The sequence below is a fragment of the Artibeus jamaicensis genome, unplaced genomic scaffold (assembly GCF_021234435.1).
Source record: "Artibeus jamaicensis isolate MK-2021 breed Jamaican fruit bat unplaced genomic scaffold, CSHL_Jam_final contig_387, whole genome shotgun sequence".
Taxonomy (NCBI): domain Eukaryota; kingdom Metazoa; phylum Chordata; class Mammalia; order Chiroptera; family Phyllostomidae; genus Artibeus; species Artibeus jamaicensis.
In genome coordinates this window covers 14,878,844-14,897,981 of record NW_026521812.1, presented here as the reverse complement: position 1 = coordinate 14,897,981, position 19,138 = coordinate 14,878,844, and the positions used below count along the sequence as shown (strand labels likewise).

The 19,138-nt window shown below is 44.2% G+C and overlaps 1 long non-coding RNA gene across 1 annotated transcript in view; it reads right to left on the bottom strand.

The window, feature by feature from the left end:
- The window catches only part of LOC128627362 (uncharacterized), a 41,767-nt gene extending 26,257 nt beyond the window's left edge, over positions 1 to 15,510 (bottom strand). The window contains exon 1 of the long non-coding RNA XR_008391535.1: positions 15,400 to 15,510. This is a non-coding gene — a long non-coding RNA (uncharacterized LOC128627362). The remainder of the gene's footprint in view (positions 1 to 15,399) is intronic.
- Positions 15,511 to 19,138: the final 3,628 nt, after the last annotated feature.

Here is a 19,138-nt window from a genome sequence, read left to right as displayed (position 1 = left end):
CAGAATTGCGACAGTGTCTTCCTCAGCTACAGCAGTAGCCTGAGCAGAGGTCCGCCTTGGGGAGAAGGACTTAAAAACTGTAGAGCTCCTTGATCCATTGGTTGGATCAAAGAGGTGGTGTTTGGAGGGTGAAACACCACTTTGATAGTCAGATGAAGATCATCAATAAGAGAAGGATGTCTGGGAGCATTATGGACAATAAGTAAAATCTCGAAAGCTATGTTATTCTCCAATTTTCTGGTATAGCAATTCAGGAGGGCATCTGGGAAGAGGCACTGGGTCATCCATGACTTCTCATTGGTCCTGTGGTATACTGGCAGTGTGTGCTGGTTGACATGCTCGAAGATCCTGGGATTCTCACTGCACCAGATCACAGAGAGCTTCAATGAGCAGCCCGCCATATTGCTCCCAAGCATGCTGTTATTCTGTCCTTAAAAGCCTTGAGACCTGGCATGGACTAGGTCTTCTTTTGGATAATGTCCTTTTAGGCATCACTTTCCAGAATAGGGAGGTTTCACCCATATTGAATATCTGCTCTGGCAAGTAACTTTCTTCCTCAATCAGCTTACCTAGAGTTTCCAAAAATTCTTTGGCTGCTTTCACATCAGTGCTTGCAGACTCACCACTCACTTTCTCATTGTGTAATGAATAACAATTCCAGGGCTAGCAGTAAATTCAGCATCGTATTCGGGTCCAGGCTTTTCTTTCAGCATTGCGGACAAACTTCTGCCTCGGCAGTGATTGTAATGTACTGAGAAGGACACCCGTCTGCATCTGGTCTTCAGGCCAGGTCCTCAGAAGTCTCTCCATGTTGATATAGGCTCTTCTCAAAATTTTGTTAATCTCCTTGCCTTCGAATGAAGCAGATCCTTTCACAGGTTCTGTCACTTTGTTCTTGTTCCTCAAGATTATAGATATGGTGGAATGGGATGTGCCAATTGACTGGCCAACAACAACCCTTCTGATTTTTCATTTCTGTAGCCTTTCATCACTTTAATTTCATTTCCAGATCAATCACTAGCTGTGACCTCTTACTAGTAACATTAGCACTAGATTTTGTGTGTTTAGGAGCGTGATAAACAAAACAACTCAAAACAAACTGAATCACACTCAAGAGAGATGGTGTAATCAAGAGATGAGGCAAACAGGGGTGTATGAGACCGCTGCTGCCGCAGTAACGTGGCATACTGTTTTTCAGCAAATATTTTTTTTAATAAGTAGAAGGAGTTCATTTGAAAATAACACTAAAAAGTAGAGTAAAAGCATAAGCCAGTAACATAGTTGTTTATTATCATTGTCAAGTATTGTGCACGGCACATAATTATGTGTGCCATACTTTTCTATAGCTAGCAGCACAGTCAGTTTCTCTGCACCAGCAACACCACAAAGATACCAGTAATGCACTGTCCTGTGATGCTACAATGGCTATGATATCACTAGGCATTATAATCTGTGGGACACCCATTCGACATGTGGTCCTTCAGTGAGAGAAACGTCATTATGAGGCACATGACGATACATATTTTCCTACATAGTCATGTCCCATTTTGAGAATAAGATGGTAAAAAAGTTTTTTCCAATATAACTAATCTATTAATATTATTTTCTGTTTTGAAACAGCAGGTGTCAAATTTCCTATAGATTTTAATGATACTGAATATCTGAAAATTCTCTCTCAGACTGATGGATGCAGATGGAAGGAGCATTGAGCAACTGGGTGAAAAAGGTGAAGGGATTAAGAAGTGCAAATGGGTAATCACAAAATAGTCATGGGATGTAAAGTACAGTGCAGGGAACGCAGTCGATAGCTTTATAATAACTATGTATGGTGTCAGGTGGGTACTTAAATATCAGGGGGACCACTTTGTAAAGTATATAATTGTTTAGCTGCTATGCTGTACCCCTGAAACTAATACAAAATAATATTGAATGTAAACTGCAATTAAAAAGTACAAAAGAATATATTTCTCTCATAATAAAGAATAAATTTACATTGTTAGCCAGCATAATCAATTTTAGTCCTTTGCCTGTCCCTATCTGAAAAATATTTTTTTCCTTTCAGCCTATGGTTGCAAATGAAATACAATTAGTAAGTCACTTGGCTGCAAACCCTGGTAACTCCTACTAGGCTGGCTTGGCTAGAAGACAACAGCTCTTGTTGAGGTTCTGATATAGCTCCAACCCCACAGTATCATTCAAATTGTCAGCTGGAGCTGCAAAAGCTGCCTGAATTCCAGTTTCAAAAACTCCTACACTCCAAACCTATATTTAGAAGAGAAAGGTTTTCCAGTTGTAAGTGCCACTTCTCATTCATTTGCAGATTTCTTCTCTTATTTACTCAATCTCTGATTTTCTTGCACATTAACCACTTCCCGTTGCGCCCTGTCTATCCCAGGCAGCGAGAGATGTCCCCGATGGTTCACATCTCTCTATTTCTTGACATGGGGATGTGGCCCGCTAATCCTCTATAGCAGAGTGATCCAAATTATTCCTATCAAAGGATTTGGATCAACTTCCAATGAGTTGGATCATTGGAAGTTGGTACTTGAGGTGAAATCTATTTTCTACCTTGGCTTTCAAGTTATACCTTTCAGAAGCATTAGATTACGGTGAACTTTTTCCTTGGTAGTCAGAAGCTTAGAGGATGGGTAGAACTATGATGCATATACTCACATAAGATAATTGATATCAGGTAAAAACAGAAAAATGCTTCTTCCTTGGGGCTCTGTGGTCACTTTCCAAGGAAATTATGGTGACATCTGCTGAGGGTGCTGGTGTCCTTGTAGCAGAGAATAGAATCTCCACCAGAGTCCACAAGGGAGCCAGGGGCATGCGACACTGATGAAGTAGTAGAGGAACTGAGGGTGTTGGCAATGGAATCCTCCCTGTTCTATCTCAGTTAATACAACTAATATTTAGAGATTATTCAGAATTAATCAACAGGGCCAGACCAAAGTAAAAAAAGTGAAGTTGGGTAGTTGAACCACTAAAGGTGGTTTAAGTGGCTCAGATTGGTGGGCTGGGTGGTAGAACAACTGAAGTTGTAGGACAATGTAATACAAAGCCGACAAAAGAAAAGTTAAGCACCAACATAACTTACCTCCACTGAGGAAAGCGTTTGCTTCAGATCAGGCCTGAGCTGGAAGACAGTGTGAAGAGAGCAGGAATGGCTGGGGCTGCAAACAACCTGCTTCCTAAGAAGGGACACAATTACAAATACTCCTTTCCTTTTAATCAATCATTAGAGTTGAAACTATCAGGTGATAAAGAGCTAAGCCTGGCAATAAAGACAGGCTTTGCTCATAAATACTACTGGTGTGAGACCTCTCACAAAGTTGAAGACTGGGTCCTGAAAAATCCTGTCTGACTGTGCTTGTTTACACTCAGTTGCTGCTTGCCAGCTCCCAGCAGTTAGGAGAGCCCTAGTCTGCCAAAGGCTTCCCTGGGCCTGGAAGACCTGCTTCCAAGATGTCTCACTCACATGGCTAGTAAGTTGCTGTTGGCTGTTGCCATGTGGAGAAACTACTTGAGTGCTCTTCCCACATGGCAGCTGGCTTCTCCCAGAGCAAGTGATCCAAAAGAAAACCAGGCAAAGCTATGGTGGCCTTTATGGTTTCACCTCAGAAACCATAACCTGTCATTTCTGCAATGTCTTACTGTTTATGCAGATCAGCTGCCCTTATTGTGGGAAGTGTAGTCATAAGGAGGTGAGTACCAAGAGGCAAGGCTCATCGAGAACAATCTTGGATGAGAGCTACCACAGATACCATCGCACATCTAACAGACTGACAGCAATTTAAAGGTTCACCACCCCGTCATGAAAGGGACACAATTGCACTCACTAGGATGACAAGGGGGAAAACTCCCTCTGGGGGACCCAAGAGGTATGGGTCCCCTATCTTCTTGATATTTTTCTGGAGAGAGAGAGAAGCGCCAGGACCATTAAGCCATGTTGTCTCCCCTCAACCCAAGAATACAGAGTAATGGAAACTGTTGCCTGCATATGAGAATATAAGCTGGCTCAATCATGTCAACAAATATTTGCATTTCCTAGGAGAGTTGAATTTCTGCACAGTCTGTGATTGTTTGTAACAATTCCACTCCTTGTATGTACTTTAAAGATAGTTTTGCACATGTGCCATAGAAAACAAGTTCACAGAAGCCTTACTTTTAAGAAAAAATTCATAAATAATTCATAAGTGGATTAACTAATATTTATCAAGTGACATAAATACTACACAGCAGTGCAAAATCTTAAGTAACCTAAAAATCAATGTTGAACAAAAGATGTAAGTCACAAAGGAATATGCGCACGATATGATTCAGAGTCCATACACAGAAGGTAAAACTATAAAGAAAAGTAAGAGAATGGTGAGTACGAAACACAGGGTGTTAGCTACCTTTGTGGGCAAGGGACCAGGGAGGAGGTGGGGAGGGGCACCTGAGGGGCTCCAGGGCAGAGGTCACGCTCTACTTCTCAAGGGCCTGGCAGTTTATGCTGATCCTTCCAACTCTACAGACACATTATATACAGCCCTTTTGTAAACAGAATAAACTTTACAACAAAAATTGCAAATTAAAGTGTTTTTTAAAGACCATTTTTAAACGTCAGGGCTATTTTAGTGAGCAAATGGATTGTTTCTAAATGTTCATCATTATGCCCCAAGTGTCATCCCATCCTCTATTCCTCTTCACCAAGATCGAAAAGCATAAATGTGCCAAGACTGGAAAAGAGAGCTGAGTTTCCTCAATTTATAAATGTTACCACAAAAGTCATGGTAATTTACACTCAGAGCTCCCTTTGATTCATTGTCTGGTTCCAGATCTTTGATGCAGATTTTCAGGAGGACTGCTAAAATAGACTAAGAATAATAAGCCTAAATACAAACTTCATGCAAAAGAAAGAGTGGAATTTAACTGAAATTGATTTGCTAGGTGAATTCTACCATTTTTCAGGTCTGTGGCATCAATGCTATTTAAAAAAAAATCTTCACCCAAGGATATGCTAATTGATTTTAGAGAGGGAGAGGAGGAAAGAGAGATAGAGAGAGACATCGACTGGTTTCCTCCTGTAGGTGCTTTGACCAGAGGTTGAACCTGCAACCTTTTTGGTGTATAGGAGTATGCTCCAACCAACTGAGCCACCCAGCCAGGCCATCCATGCCATTTTAATATTAAAATGTATAGTACCGTCTTCGTTCTTCTCATTGTTGCGCAAAAATTTTAGGAATCTCATCGACTCTAGATGAGTTAGCCAGATGCCCTGTTCTATTAACTGAAATAATATTTCCAGAAACAGTGTACATTTTCTAATGTATGTACTATCACTAAAATTTTTAAATGAAATTTTTTCCAAATCATATATATCTTTCAATAATGTATATTCATTTTAGTTATATAATTATATGAAAGTCATTCCCTGGCATTAATAAGGCCAGTGGCATAGATTTGACAGACCCGCATGTCAGTCAGTGTTCTTTGTAAGCAATGAAAACCAGATCTGACTGATTAAAACTATAAAATAATTTATGGGAATGAAATAGAGTGAGTGAAAAAGCAACTGACCGACCAGACTTTGGAATGGGCAGGAATTAGAGTAGCTCTAAGAATCTAGATAGTAGGATTTATTGGGCAATATTTTTCCTAGGTACTATCATCAAAATATATTAGTGTCAATATTTTTCAGTGGTATCATTGTGCTCAACTTTGAAATGTCTGCTAAAGACTGGGTCGTGTGACTACTTCTTGGCAAGGGGACGATGTAATCGACAATTCCACCTAGATTGCTGTAGTAATGTAGGTTTGGGGTGGTGATGGTAGGAGATCCGGTATGTTCCAAAGGAAAATCAGGTGCTGTTACTAAAATGGGGGAATTGATGCTGGGCTAGCAAAACAGCCAATATGCACTATAACCCTTTGTAGCAGAAGTAAATTTTGTTGTACTTTTCTTATCCAGAACTATTGCATAATTGAAATTAATTCCACAAACATCTGGGCACTGTCTTAGTCTGCTTGGGCTGCCATAAAAAAGTATCTATGGGAGCCACAGAGTGGGTGACTTAAAAAACAGACATTTATTTTCTCACAGTTCTGAAGCTTAGCAGTCTAAGAGAAGGGTGCCAGCACGGATGGGTTCCTGCTTTCAGACGGCCACCTTCTCCCTGTGTCTTCACATGGCCTTTCCTCTCGCTCTCTCTTCCTCTTCTTGTAAGGCTGGCAGTTCTTTGAGATTAGGACCCCACCCTTATTATCTCACTTAACTTTAATTGTGTGTTAAAATTCCAAATACAATAACCTCGGGGGTGAAAGATTTAACAAAAATTTTGTTGGGACACAGTTTAATCCATGGTGGGTGGGTACTCACTATGGGAATTTCAATTCGTTAACTCACTTTGGATAGTCTTATTGATCTCATGCACAAATCTGACTGCAAATTCTGGGGACTGTGTGCCATTTCCTAAGTAATCTTTCAGGGCCTTGTCAGGCCCGGTGGGGAGCCCACGTCTCCTCCTCCAGGACTGAGAAACACTGTGCTTAAAGCCAGAGGCCCGTCTCCAACGTCCGTGTGCCAGGCTGGCTTGTCCGAGTCTATTACTTTGCTGCAGTTCTGCTCGACAGTCATCACTGCTTCAGTCTTGGTAGTGTTTCCTATTTTGCTTTTCAGACACCTCAACAGGAATTACTTAGGGAGGGTATGTGGAATTGTGGAATTGTGGAGAGTTGTGGAAGTCAGAACACCCGTGGTCTGTCCTCACTTTAGCACTACAAGCTGTGTGACTTTAGGGAAATCACTGAGCTTCAGTAAGTTCATTTATACCACAAATGTATACTACTTTCTTACTTACAAGTTAGGGGCTGCGTGTTGAGAAGTCAGTGGTACATGCAATGAAGAAAAAACATAGGATGCTAAGTGGGGAGGGTGGGGGGACTTCAACTGACCTGGTGCGGTAGGTCTTTACAGAGGAAATGACCTTTGGTAAGAGAAATGGGCAGGAGTTACCTAGGAGTAAAGGGGAAGGAAACACATTCAAGACACAGGGAAGAGCATGTGCACAGGCCCTGAGGCAGGAGGGATTTGGCACTCTGAGCTTCTGATTGGATCAGAGAGCTCCAATCAGAAGAGCTGAGGCTGGGCAGGAAGGCAGGAGCAGGAGCATGCAAAGCCCTGTTAAAGATTTTGCTCCTTGTTCCAGGATTTGTGGTGGGAGAAGCAGAGAGACAAGCTTCAATACGTTTTCAAAGGTCACTCTGACTAGAGTGTGGAGGTGTCCAGGAGAAAAGTGAGGTGGCCAGGGCAAGTGCAATGAAGTGGCCCAAGAGGACAGTGGTTTGAAACAGGATGGGAAGAGAAGAGAGAAACAAATACATTAGTCATTTCTAACCAGGATTACAATGGCTACAGATGGTTCAACTTCATTCCTGTATTAATTTTCAGTGATTGCTGTAGCACATCACCACATAGTGATTTAAAAGGCTCAAATGTATTAACTTTGGTTTTGTAGGTCAGAAATCCAAAATGGGTCTCACGGGGCTAAAGTCAGGGTGTCGGCAGAGCCGCTTTCCATCTAGAGGTTCGTGGGGGAAAACCTCCTTTGTTTTTTTTTTTTTTTTCCAGCTTCCAGAGGCCCCTGGCATTCTGGGCTCAGGGCTCTTGCATCTTGAAGGCCAGCGATGGCCAGGAGAGTCTTTCTCATATCATCTCACTCTGAATCTTACCCCTTTCCTTCCTTTCTCTTTCACTTGTAAGGATTCTTATCATTACATTGGCCCCATCTGGATAATCTAGGATGCTCCGTCTGAAGATCCTTCACTTAATCACATCAGCAAAGTCCCTTTTGCTGTGTAACACGTTCACAGGTGTGGGGTTAGGACACCAGCACCTTTGAGACTGGGGCATTATTCTGCCCACCACAGTGCCAAGTGCAGCTTTCCTAGGTCCAGTCAGGAAATGGAATCAGGTTTTCTCTCCCCACTGGGAACTGGTTTTGTTCCCAGTGCGTTACTGAGCAGTAAAGAGACTGAAACACAGGGACAATCAAAGTCGAATCAGGCTCTTTTTCCCGTGTCTGAGAGGTTTTAAGAGAATCCCAGAGAGCTTCTTCTTGATGAGTGGGGCCAAGTGTCAGACGCACAGGCCTCTCCCAGTGCTGCTGGGCAGACAGGCTTGGAGCTTGTTCCTGGATGTCACGCTGACTCACTGTTCTCAGAATATTCTATTCAGCATCTGGAAATCTTTAACTGCGAGCGCTCTGTTGAGCAAGATATCCTACCTACAGGGTTACTAGTGGGGAAAAAAGACATGTGAAGAATATTTCCTGACACATTTTACAGCACAGAGGCAGGAAAATATTCAGGTGAATAGGAGAAGATACTGAACTTGTACCCTTTTTTGGAGAAAAACATTCCAAGCAAGTCCTTAAAGTATTAAACTTTCTAATAATGCTGCTATTAAAGTATGAGAAAAGCTGCGACTGGGGATTTGTAGTGACCTATTTAAAACTAAATTAAGTGGCATTTCATTTTCAGGGACCAGGCTGCAGTCTAATAAATCTCTCCCGTGGCTGCTCTAGAGGAGTGACTCTGAGAGGGAGACAAACGACTGCGTTCAAGTCCTCTCTCTTCCTCCAAGCAAACGGCTTTCCTGATTCCACACGAGGAACTGCCAACTCAGTGAGAGCAGGGGACACCGGACTCCCTTTAGATGCACAGTTGTGTGAGATGCTGGTGAAACTGCGTCGCTGCAACGTCCAGCTGCTCCTCCGCCCTCAGGAGCCGCCCCTTGCAGCGACTGCCACGCCCCCATGAGCGAGAGGGCTCCAGGAACGGCCGGGGGGCACAGTGGTTTAAATATGTGGGAGGAAATGGGCCTCAGCAGAAGCCTGGGTACCGCCTTGCTGATATTATCATTTTCTGACGCTCCTCCGTGTGTCCCAGAGTGTTCTCCAAACTGGGGTACACAGAACAGATTTACTGGCTTCAGGAATGGAGATGATTAACTCTCAACGCCTTAACTATATCGCTGCTAAATGGCTTACTCACGTGCCCTGTTCTCTAGCGGAATAACCATTTTCCAACATATGAAATTACCATTTCCAGAAGAAAGAAAAATTAAGGGAGGAGTATTTGTGTTTAAAAAGCATTTGTTAAACGATTCATTAAAAGAGAAGACTATAATAACAATAATAACAAGATTTCAATTAAAATTTTTCCTGGTTCATCTCTTGAAAAAAGGTGTTACTCATTATCTATTTCACAGCCTGTCTCTGGGATAGGCGGCCCTTAGGCCCTGACGTGATGTTGAAGGCGTTCAGCTGCTCTCCCCATTCAGGGGCTCAGCAGCCCTGCCAACAGGCCACTCGGGTTGCTGCCAACCCTGCATCCGACTGTTGAAACCGCACACAGCCAGAGGGAGAAGTGACAGACCAGGCGACCAGAACTTCAGAGGCTTGGACGGGGCCACCTGGTGATTTATTTACAGAGGCAGCTTTGCTTTAAAATCAACACTAGGGCAACCTGACCAGGCAGGTCACTAAACCCGAAGGCAAAGTCAGAGTTTAAGTGTTGTTATTTCATGCTCTCTGCGTCTGGATGGTTTTAATGAGCTGTGGCTTTCTAGTGAAAGAATTAAAGGGCGATTCCTCATAGGAACAAATACAGGAACCCTGGACACTAACGGCCACGTTTTCCTCTGGCCGTGCCTCCTATCTGCAGCCGTAGGACCTCGCCCTGAATTTCACACATCCAGACACACAGAACACCAAAGCAGCTTATCTGCAGTTGTAAAAGCCTGCTAACTGCTACTAATAGCAGAAGTAATTTTGCTGGAAAGCCTGGGGAAGATTCTTCCATTTATTACCTCGTGAATCAATTCTAGCTTTAATAGAAAGACATCGGCTGTAGACCACAATGCACAGTGAAGCAGAGCATGTGAATCCTAGCAGGGATTTGATGCCAAGATTCTGAACGGGAAAGAGAGGACCCCCCACCCCCATCACCTTCCTTTCACCCATTTTCCTGCTTGCAGTGTGGGTAAAGGAGACACAGTTTCTGGTGGAAGCAGCCTCTGTTCTGCTGGTGCCCTTAACACTTGAGACGACAGCAGCTGAGAACTAAGGCAGGCAAACCAGGTTGCAGGGTTTGTGGTGCCAGCACCTGAAAGGTGTGGATGAGATGATGCTGATGACAAAGACGAAAAGAAAGCAGAGAGCAGAGTTCGGGAAATAGCTAAGATAGGCAGAAAGAAAGGCCCTGTTGAGTCCAGGAAAGTGGATATTGTGTATTGGATACCTCTAACGCATTTTTTCTCCAAAGATGAGGCCCATCCCCACCTAAAGTTAGTTTGGCTGCTTCTCCCAAGGAGAATCTTTGTCACCGAAGAAGCAGGTCTGACCCATTAGTATAGCATGTGGTAAACAATAAAGACACGTGCCCAGAAAGGTCCCTCTCCTGCCCCTTTTTCAGCTCACTTTACATTGTCAACTCCTGTCCCTGTCTCTTGGGAAGAAACTCACAGGGCAGATTGCACCATTCCTCAGATAATGGCTTTGCCTTCTTATATCTTACCTCTCTGGGGTGTGGCATTTATGGAGGTGGCAACTACTGAATAGCGGGGAAGAATGCAGTGACCTCACAGTCCCAATTCGCTTCCTGAGACCATCCTAGACATGCCAGGTTTGCTTCTGCCTGTCCTCTGGGAAAAGGGGGTAGTGCAAAGCAGCCGAGAATGTGTTCTTTAGAGACCAAAAGCAACAAAAAAAATAGAATAAGGGGCCGAATTTATCTGCTAAAGTCTACACTTAATGTTCTTTCTTCTCCCAGGGATAAAAACGACATTGAACATTTAATAACACACAGCGAATGTAGTCCCAGTTGAAACCAGAGGGATACAGTAAACAAGAGTGGGCTTAACACTCTAAAATAAACCAAGCAGCTCAGGGAGAAAGAAGCTCTTGCTGTCAGAAGACACACAAGCTAAATGTCAGCTTAGCAGTGATCATGACTCCCATTCAGTTGATGCCTCAGCATGTACAAAATGCATGCAATGCTCACAGAGACCCTGGAGGGCAGGTATGGGTTGAATTAGGTCTCTCTGACAGTAATGTTTAAGTCCTAATTCCAGCATCTGTCATGTGACCTTATTTAGAAATAAGATCTTTGCAGATATAATCAAGTTAGGATGAGTTCACACTGCATTAGGATGGGCCTTAACCCTATGTGGGTGTCCTTATTTAGAAATAAGATCTTTGCAGATATAATCAAGTTAGGATGAGTTCACACTGCATTAGGATGGGCCTTAACCCTATGTGGATGTCCTTATTTAGAAACAAGATCTTTGCAGATATAATCAAGTTAGGATGAGTTCACACTGCATTAGGATGGGCCTTAATCCTATGTGAGTGTCCTTATAAAATGAAGAAAATTTAGACTTGTAGAGAGAGGAGAATGCTACACGAAGATGCAGGTGCACAAGGGAAGACAGCCACTAGAGGTGTCTTTGAAGGCAGACCTTAGAGTTATGCAGCTGCAGGACAGGGAGGGCAAGCATGGCACCAATTACCTGAAGCCAGGAGAGAGGCAGGAACAGATTCTGAGCCATCGAGAAGAGACCAGTCCTGGTGACATCTCGATTTCGGACTTTTAGCTCAAGATTATGAGAAAACACATTTCCATTGTTTGAAGCCACATAATTTGCAGGACTTTGTTATTGTATCCTTAGGAAACTAATACTGTGGGTATTATATTTCATTTTAGAGGGGAAAAGCACAGGTTTTAGAGATGTTAGGAAACATGCCCAAGGTTACGTAGCCAGTAGAAGGTTGACATGGAGACTTAAAAGCCAAGGCAGTGACTTCAAATCCTAGCCTTTTCCTGCCATGGTCGCTGAAAACAGTGGGCAGAGATGAATACAAAAGAGATGTGCCGCAGTTTCGTTTTGGGGTCTATACTTCAAAGAATCGAAAGCAGGGTCTCAAAGAGATGTTTGCACACCCACATTTACAGCAGCCCTATTCCGAGTACCCAAAAGGTGGGAGCAACCCAAATGCTCATCGATGGATGGATGGGCAAACAAAACGAGGAAGGAAAGGAAGACATTCTGACACAAGCTACAATGTGGATGAACCTGGAGGACACTGTAGTGACTGAAATAAGCCGGTCACAAAGAGACAGATACTGTGTGCTCCCGCTTACAAGAGGTACGTGGAGTAGTTGAATCCATAGAGACTGAAAGTAGAATGGTGGTAGCCCGGGCCTGGGAGGAGAGGACAATGGTGGGTTGTTGTTCAGCGGGTGTAGGGTTCAGTTTTACATGACGTGAAGAGCTCTTAGTTTTACAACAACATAAATGTACTTACTACTGACCCGTACACTTAAAAATGGTTAAATGGTCAATTGCATGCGTATTTACCACAATTTAAAATGAAGTAGTGATATGGGTGGAGTTTGTTCTGATGGCAGATGGGAAGCTTGGCTTCACCATGATGCATCAGATTGTCAGGCTGGCTTCCTCCTGCAAGAAAACACTGTTTCTGCCAGCCTGGGACTTGCACCTTGTCACCTGCTCTCCTCTGGTGAAGCCTGGAAGCCCACACTGACAGGTACCAGTTTTGCCCTTCTTGCAAAGTAATGCTTTGCTACTGTCACTCCCAACTGCTTGGCTCTCGTCACTTCCAGGCAACTTGGCTCAGGTCTTCAGCACCTGCCCCTGAGAATTAGAGTGCTATGCTCTCAAAAGACTCAGGGAAGCACTCTCTTTGTTAACAGAGAGTGTTAACGAAGAGAACACTCCCTCTTTGTTAAGAGAGCAACTTTGACTGTAATGTTTCCAGAGTTTGTTAGCTGGTGGTGATGCTGAGTCACGAGAGTCCCTCCTACGGACTATTCCCTTCACTTCCAAAGCATGCTCCTTAGTGGCAGAGCTCTGGCTAAGAAATATGGCTTCAGTACTGTGTCCTGGGTGGGACCTGAGGGCTGTGACTCCTGGCCTGCAGAGGGTCCTGTCCCAGGGGTTTAGAGGGATGGTACATGCCTCTATTTTGTTTGCCCCCAGCTCCCAACTTCTCTTTGGGTCACTGATCCACACATTTACAGTCTATTCACGTAACGTTTACAACTCATCCCGCAGAGTTTAAGGGGTGCAAGGGGGCATCACAGATACATGAACAACGAAATGCTATGTGGATGTGTTGGTTATTCCCCACCTGACCCCTCTACATCCATTCCTGGCCCATCTAAGGATGACATGTTCTGTCCTCTGGCTTCCAGGTGGGTTCATCCCCTGGGAGGCACTGGCAGGGGAGACATCAGGCAGAGGAGAATCCACCCATGGAAGCCTCTCCCTCCCTGCTGGCTCCAAGGCCCCAATTTGCAGCAACCTTCCCAGAAAACGAATCCTCTTATCCACAATAAACAACCCAGAAAGCCAGTCTGCCGTAAGTGAGTCAGATTTACAGGAAGCCCAATTGCTATCTCTATTGACAATCCAGGAAGCTCAACAATAACTCCTGCAACAATTGACCCCAAATGGCCAGGACTTGATTAATAACCGACAACTTCCCTAATTTATGTCTCTGCTTCCAACTTATGACCAGCCAGAGAAAGCTACATATGAGAAGGGGACCCCACCAAAAGAAAAAGAATTTATTTATAAAAAATTGTGTATTTATTCTTACATGTTTAAGCTTCAGTCACCTTCAAAGTACTCTCCATTTGATGTAATCCACCTATTGAGATTTTTTTCAATAGTTCAAAATGGTTTTTTGAACTCATTGATTTTGATGCATTTTAGTTCTTCTGTGATTTTTTTGTTTTACCTCTTCCACATGGGTAAAATGTTTCCTTTTGAAGACTTCTCTTACTTGGTGACACAAAAAAATGTCACTCAGGGCGAGATCAGGTGAATGGGGAGGGTGGGGTATGGGGGTCATGCCATTTTTAGTCAAAAACTGCTCAACACTCAGCAAGGTGTGGGCAAGTGTGCTCATAAATCACCCATTGTAAAATGGGTAAATGCGTTGAAAGATTCTTGAAAAAAAACTCATCAAAGCCAAATACAGCCTCTCATGATAGTGCTAGCTGGTGCGCTGATACGGGTGGGTTTCTGGAACACTCACCTAGTGGGGGATGCTTGTATTACAAGGAGCCCTTCCTCCAGAAGATAATTCCAGTTTTTGGGGTCCCTTTTCAAATGTCCCCTAACCAACTACTCAGGACTCCCCACTTGTGGTCAACCCTGCCGACAGCTTCCCTGGGCCAAGGGTGTCCCATCGCCACACACCTGAGGTCTCCTCTGTTTCGCTCTGTAAAGTTGTCCCACTCCTCTGCCTGCCCAGGATCCCAGACGGAAGGAAAATGACGGTGGCTGACTGACTCCCTTGCTTTAACAACCTGAGAAGAAATAGCCTCTGCTTTCCTCATTCAGTTGGTCTTCATCTCTACAGGGCCTGTAAGCCTCTTACCCTCCTAGTGTCCAGACCGAAGAGGATGAGACTCAGGCCCCAGATTCTCCTCTGTGGGCTCGGTTCCCTCCCTCTGCTGGGGAGGAGTGTGTGGCCAGTGGGGTTGTAGCCCAGCCCTGCCCTGGGGAAGGCCCAGGCAGGGCTGGGTAGGACTTAACAGCACTCTCCTGAGTGAGACGCACGGGGCACCTGGATTCTTTTGAGCCAGGGATCAGGCAAGGCGATAACGGAAGTTTAACTCCGAATCCTACTTTATTTTCTGGTCCCATCCACCCCATGAGGGTTGGGGCCTATCCTTACTCTTGCCAATGAACCCAGTCCCACTAGTGTGGCCCAAATCCCCAGTGGATACATTTCCGCTCTGCCAGCTGCCTGCCTCCTCCTCGTCCCACCCCTGCTCTCCTCCAGGGATCTCAGCCCTTTCTTCCCCTCTCTCCCAGCACACACACCATGGCTGCCTCTATCAGATGCAGAGCTAGCCAGCACCACTCTCACCGGCCGCCCAACACAATCAGATCTGAATCATTCTGGTTCCCTGCCAAGCGTGGCTCTAGTGGACTTTTTGAGCAGGCTGAGAAACGACCACATGATGGCACTATAAAGCCGCCGATGCCCTCAGAAGGTATTTGGTCAAGTGCAAAGCCCCAGGGAGCAGAGACCTGTATTCTTCCCATTTTTGTGAATGTCAGAAAATAAAAATTGGTAACGGTCAACAACTGCCAGAAGATCTTCATATATTTTGCCCAGGACTCTTCCTAATTGATGCCCATCGATGTTCGACACTTGCCAGCATGAACTCTCCTTCCTCAGCACATGTCCCCACCACCTGGGGTCTCTTCTGTTTGTGCTCAGCACCTGCACTTTCTGCCCTCAAATTGCTTGTCAGTTGCTTTGACCCCCAAAACGCACACTGTGAAATTTAAGAAGGATGAAAACATCTTACCTAAGCATGAGTAAAATGATTCCTCCTTTTGTTTCGGTACATCATTCTGCTAAATAGATACATGTCTTTTCCCCTTCCACACACACAGCTGGGCAAATCACATGCAGAAAAACGAAGACTGGCCCCATGTGTCAAAAACCCTCAGCTGCCCCTGCTGCTTAGTCATTACCTATCGATCCTGCACGGGCAAGGTTGCCCAGGTAACCCTGCAAATATTTGATATTTCCCCACACCTTTCCTGTCTGATTTAAATTCCTAGGAATTAAAGTTTGTTTGGGTCACACTTTTAAATACAGCACTGGTGAGATTGACATGGATCTTGTTTTTTAATGTGACTAAATGATAGTCTGATAAACGAAAAGCGACAAAGCACAGTGGGGAGAAATACACCTTCAGGATGAAGACAGGGGAGAGCGTGACTCGAATCCTGGCTCAACCCTGACTTCATTTATGACCTTGACCAGATAGTCTCAACTTTTGTGACCTTTAATTTGTTGATCTCTGAATGAGTGTAAAGAGTATTAGGCTTCCAAAGTCCCCCCCTCCAAGAAGGGAGTTACATGAGATTATGCAAATATTCACAGTAGGTGCCCAGTCATTGGTAGCCAGTATTCTGGTGAGTAGATCGGATGATCACAGAGCATAACCAGTGTCAAGCAGTTGAAAGTTCAGGAAAGTTCTCCAGGCTTCTTAGGAAAATCCCAGTGGTGAGTAAGAACATTATCTTTTGAGTCAAGCAGTCTGGCTCTGAACCCTGGTTCTGCCATTTGTGCAGTAGATGGATTCGGAAAAAGAAAGCAAGACTTTCTAAGCCTCAGTGCTCTGGTTGGAATGGTGATGATCATAGTCCCTACTTCAACATTGAGTGAGCTAATAATGCACATGGTATGGGTTGAACTGTGTTCCCCCCAAAGATATCAAAATCCCAATCCCCAGGACCTGGGAAGGTGACCTTGTTTAGTAATAGGGTCTTTGCAAATGGTCAAGTTAAGACGAGGTCATTAGGGTAGGCCCTAATCCAATACAACTGGTGTCCTTATGAAAAGAGGGAACTTGGAGAGAAAGAGAGACCCTCAAACAGAGAGAATGACATGTGAAGGTGAAGGGAGAGATCGGAGTGACGTACCTACAAGCCGATGAATTCCAAAGATTCCAACAAACCGCCAGGAGCTGGGAGAGAGGCTTGGAACACAGTCCTTTTCATAGCCCTCAGAAAGAGGCGACCATGCTGGTACCTTGATCTCCAGCTTCTGGCCTCCAGAACTGGGAGACGATAACTTTGTGTGAAGCCACCCAGTTTGTGGAACTTTGTTATGGCCGCCAGGAAACTCAGACAGCATGGACGCACTGACCCAGTGCTGGGCACCTAGTAGGCATTCAATAAGCATTAGATATGATTGCTGTTGCTGTGAGCTAGTGAGATTTCTCACCTTTCTAACATCGGTTCCTTTGCACATGAGTATCCCCATCTGGTTTCTCTTGCCTGGTCACTAGAAATTCTATTGTGATGCTTAAACACGCGCAGAAAGACATATACAAATGCAGGTTTCAATTGAGCCGTTGATTAGATTTTTTAAAAATGTAAACACCTTGAGCAGAGCATCACTAAATAGAAAGCCCAGTGGAATGATTTTTATACCAGATGAGGGTAGATCCAGACAACTTCTGTGATTAAATTTAGAGGTGTTTTAGCAGGGGTCAGACCCGTGCCTAGCAGGAGACAAACCAGCAGTATGCATCCTGATTTGCTATTCACACATCTCCAGGGAGTGGAAATTCATCCCACGAAAAGCACAAATTTCCTGGCAAGGCTCCTTGGTGGCTGCTTTATTTCACACTTGTCCTGTGACAGCACAAAGGAAGCAGTGTTATTCTCTCATGTTTTGATATGACCTGTCTTGCTGTTGACAACTTTACAGAAGCCTTGACCAATCTGGCCTGCAACTCGACTTTGGATCTGGGCATCCAAACTGCCTGTAAAACCACGTGCACAACCGAGAAGGTTGCATGGCTTCTGACTCACACAAGGTGTTCACCAATAAGCATTTGCTGTGAGAATAAACGAACTGCAAAAATACGTATGTATTTTACTAATGCTTAATTCTGGGCCTTACAGATCACGGAGAGCCCCCCACAGGGAAATCATCATTAAAAAGTTTGGGGTAGAAAGTGTGGGTGGTCTTTCTTTTTGGAGAAATTAAAATTATAAGCATTTCTGTCTTCTTATACATGCTGTGTATAAACACAATCCCTAGAAACAAACTGCCTGGAGTATTTTATTTCTTAATTAATCCAGTTTTGCTATTCGGTATAAATAGGATGATGTTCAGGCTGAATGAAAGAACAGGAAAGTTTAGGGGATACAATCCAAGGAGGAGTTTCAACTCCCTCCACATCTGCTGCTCTATTTTGCTTTAAATTAGATTTTAAATTAATTTAATTTTTCATTCGAAATTACTCAGCTCTCCCCCACCCCCTTCTTTTTCTCCCCGTAGCTAGTCCTCTTGTCTGTGTCCTCAGTCCTTCCCTAGGAAAACAAACTCTACCTTCCACATCATCTGACAATTTCTCCCCATCATTTAAAAAAATCACGCAGGCTCTATCGGTCGCAGGTTCATAAAAAGAGCAGTTAAATCAGTTGACAGGATGAGGCTTATCTGTGTGTGACAGAGACAAAGCTCTCCCCCACTGATGTTAGAGATTCCATCATGGGATTTATCTCTTTCAACATGCAAATACTCATGGTTACACAGTTGTACACAACCCGACACAACGTTACCTTTGCTTCCTCGTCTGGTAAAACTGAGACATATTGTGAGGCTAATCGTTTCACAGGGCTATTGTTGGGAATTACCTTTTCATGTCCTTATTAATACATAGTAAATAAATCCTTATTAATACTAGGACTTTTATCTGATGGCCACAGATATACAAGAAAAATGGTGGTGAAGGAATCAGGACCAATGAGCTCATATATAATAGGAGAAAGGCAAGACTGAATATATGTTCAGGTGTTGAGGTGGGGTGACTGCATGGTTTCTGTAGTTAGGCTTTAAATATGCCTCAGATTCTTGAACGTTCAGGGGTCGAGGGTCAACTACATGTTTTTCATGATCAGAGAGAAGAAAAAAGCTCCTAAGAGATGACATGTGGATCTCAGATGTCTGTGTCCTCACATGGTGGAAGGAGCAGGGCGCTCCGGGATCTCTTTTATAAAGGCACTAATTCCATTCCTGAAGGTTCCACCGTCATGACCTAAGTGCCCCCCAGAGCCCCTGCCTTCTAACACCGCCCCACAGGCTTCCAACACTTGAGAGGGTGGGGGTGGGGGTGGCATGAACATTCAGTCCATGGCAGTGGCAGATTCCTCTGCTTAGCTGTAGGGTGGTTATGGTCATGGAAACTCCTATCGTTCTTTTCTTTTTTTTCAATTAAAATGGGACTCTTAAAAAGTAGCCTATTTTGAACACAGTTAAACCCCTCCAGTAGAAGGGATAAGGAAACATTTGGCGAACTAATACAAGCCACAAGAAGGAAACCATGAGGCATTTACCCGCGTTTGCCCTGGGCTCCTGACCAACAGCCCACTCCATTCCCTTCCCTCTCTCTTGGCAGAACCCTGCAGCCCACAGCCTACGCCCTCAGCCCGCACCTGTGTGTCCTCAGCAGGCCTGTCTGTAACCTTTGGATTCTGGAGATGCTTGAGGGGAGAGCTTCTTCTTGTCTTTTACCTCCGATT